Source organism: Triticum urartu, chromosome 3A, assembly GCF_056163025.1.
Source record: "Triticum urartu cultivar PI428250 chromosome 3A, HENAU_Tu73, whole genome shotgun sequence".
Taxonomy (NCBI): domain Eukaryota; kingdom Viridiplantae; phylum Streptophyta; class Magnoliopsida; order Poales; family Poaceae; genus Triticum; species Triticum urartu.
The window spans coordinates 599,468,935-599,471,488 of record NC_141875.1 but is presented as its reverse complement, the minus strand read 5'-3'; the positions used below and the strand labels follow the sequence as shown (position 1 = coordinate 599,471,488).

General features: G+C 41.4%; 1 pseudogene across 1 annotated transcript; it reads left to right on the top strand.

Moving 5' to 3' along the window:
- Positions 1-458: 458 nt before the first annotated feature.
- On the top strand, positions 459-2,163 carry LOC147980719 (zinc finger BED domain-containing protein RICESLEEPER 2-like; annotated as a pseudogene). Its single transcript, XR_015599357.1, has 2 exons — positions 459-652; positions 758-2,163. The product of XR_015599357.1 is annotated as a zinc finger BED domain-containing protein RICESLEEPER 2-like (transcript).
- The last annotated feature ends 391 nt before the right edge of the window (positions 2,164-2,554 follow it).

Below are 2,554 nucleotides of genomic sequence, written 5' to 3'. Positions count from 1 at the left end.
TTTTACTCTGCTGATAGGATGGAGTAGTGCATATGTTGATGATGCTCACGAAAAACCTTCCTGGAGTAGTGCATATGTCCAACTGTGAGTTTCTTCTATTCCTCGAATGGCCGTTTCGTGTGGTGTTCTCCTAATTTGTTGCCTGACAAGCTAGGTGTTGTGGACGTGCTTCATTCGAAGCAACAGTGGTTAGAAGATGTAGTTAATGCTTAGTTTTTATGTGATATAGGGTCCTGTGACTTATTTTTCTTGGGCTAGCTGCCAGGTTGAGTTTGCGTATATGCATATCAGTGTAGCTGATCCATCGACAAGTCCAGCATTTTTTAGTGTCAGTTCAGGGGATGCTTTACTGGCAGCGATTTCTTCACTGTTTCTGTAGTGTTGCTCAATGGGATGCTTTGCCGACAGTGATTAGACCGTAAACTAAACTGTCCGGTTTCTTATCTGCATGCATCTGCTGTTGATTTTGAAAGTTAATGCTCTCTAATGTTCATATATTTCCCTTTGATCAGAAAAATGGAAGAGGAAGAAGGGGACCATGAGGCATACCAAAGTGGTGGTTCATCGTTGATATCCGGTGCGACAATGAGAAGGGCTCAACCACCCCCAGGGGTGTCTCCTTCTTCGATAGACATCTGTAGAGCTTATCATGGTGAGTATTGTTAATCTTTCTTTTTCTAGGGATGCAAATTAATGGTTGCTAAAATAAAAAATACTTGTAATTGTAATGTTAACACTCGTGCCCTTTGCTCAGCAGGACGTTCACAAGACACTCGTATGGTTGATTTTGAAGAAGATGAGGCTGATGAAGAAGATGTTGACTATGAAGAAGAAGAGGAAGGAGAAGAAGATGAGGATGATGAAGAAGAAGAAGATGATGATGATGAAGAAGAAGAGGGAGATAATGTGGATGAAGAGGGAGAGGTTGAGATCATTGACATGGGATCGTTTTCTGAACCGGGAAGAAAGTTTTTGTCGAAAGTGTGGAAGGAATATGAGCCTATCCGTGTTGATGGCATTGTTGTAGCTGCTGAGTGCAAACACTATGCAAGGAATATTTGTGCTGAGCGTAAACATGGAACAAGTTCATTGCGCAAACATTTGAAGAGATGCAGGGAAAGGAAGAAGGTTCTTAGAGTTTCTGGACAGCTGAGTGCTTCTATCGTGAGTCCTGATGGAGTTGCAATGGGGCTTTGGACCTTTAATCAGGCATTAGCACGCCGAGAGCTGATGAGGATGATAGTGTTGCATGAATTGGCATTCTCATTGGTGGAGTATGATGGATTTAGAAGATTTGTCTCTAGTCTAAATCCTAGCTTCAAGATGATATGCAGAAAAACTGTGAAGCAGGACTGCATGAAAGCATTTAAGGAAGAGAAGAGAATTTTGCAAAGGATGTTCCAAAACTCCAAATCCAAGATTTCTTTGACTACGAACCTATGGACATCAAATCAGACATTGGGGTACATTTGCATCACAGCTCACTTCATTGATGAGGAGTGGAAGCAGCAGAAGAGGATAGTGAAATTTGCAGCTATGGAGACGCCGCACACAGGAGCTGCAATGTTCAATGTCATGGTGAATTTCATAAGAGAGTGGAACATTGAAGATAATCTCTTTGCTGTGAGGCTAGACAATGCATCGAACAATGGTGCAATGATGAAGCTATTGAAGGCACATCTCCTGCTTAAGAAGATGTTACCTGGTGGTGGCAAGTTGTTTCACCAACGTTGTGCCGCCCATGTCATAAATCTGATATGTCAAGCAGGATTGAACTTCCTTGGTCCAGTGATCAACATGATACGTGAAACTGTGAAATATATTCGAAGCTCACCAAGTCGAAAGGAAAAATTTCAAGAAATTGTTGAGCAACATGGTGTATCATGTGGGAGAACTCCAAGTCTTGATGTCCCAACTCGCTTGAACTCAACCTACATGATGATTGATATAGCAAAAGAGTATCGTGGAGTGTTTGACTCTTTGGCCATTCAAGATAAACAATATACCTTCAAGCCATCTTTCGAGGATTGAGAAAATGCTGAAGATGTTTGCAGGCTACTGAAGGCATTTTATGAAGCCACTAATGTGATATCCGGCACAAAATATCCAACTGTTAACTTGTATTTCCATAAAATGTGGAAAGTGAAGCTGACCTTAGAGTAACACCATTATGAAGAGGATTCTGAGATGGGCACAACGGTCAAATATATGAAGAGAAAATCTAGAAGGTATTGGAAGATGACATGGTTGAGCCTTTGTATTCCAGTGATTTTGTACCCACAATTCAAGTTGAAATATATTGAGTTCCGATTTGGCCTAGAGTTTGGGAACGAAGGTGCAGCAATGATTGCTAAAATAAAAAATGTGTTCCAAGGGTTGTTTAAGGAATACCTCCAATTGAATGACAATGGATCAGATCCCATGTCACATGGAGGTGATGATGACATGGCTGTAAGTGGTGAAGATCCTATGGCTGATTGGGACCAACATGTCACCCTCACTGCTCGATCAACAAATTTGGATTCTACCGAACTTGATTCTTACTTGTCCAAGG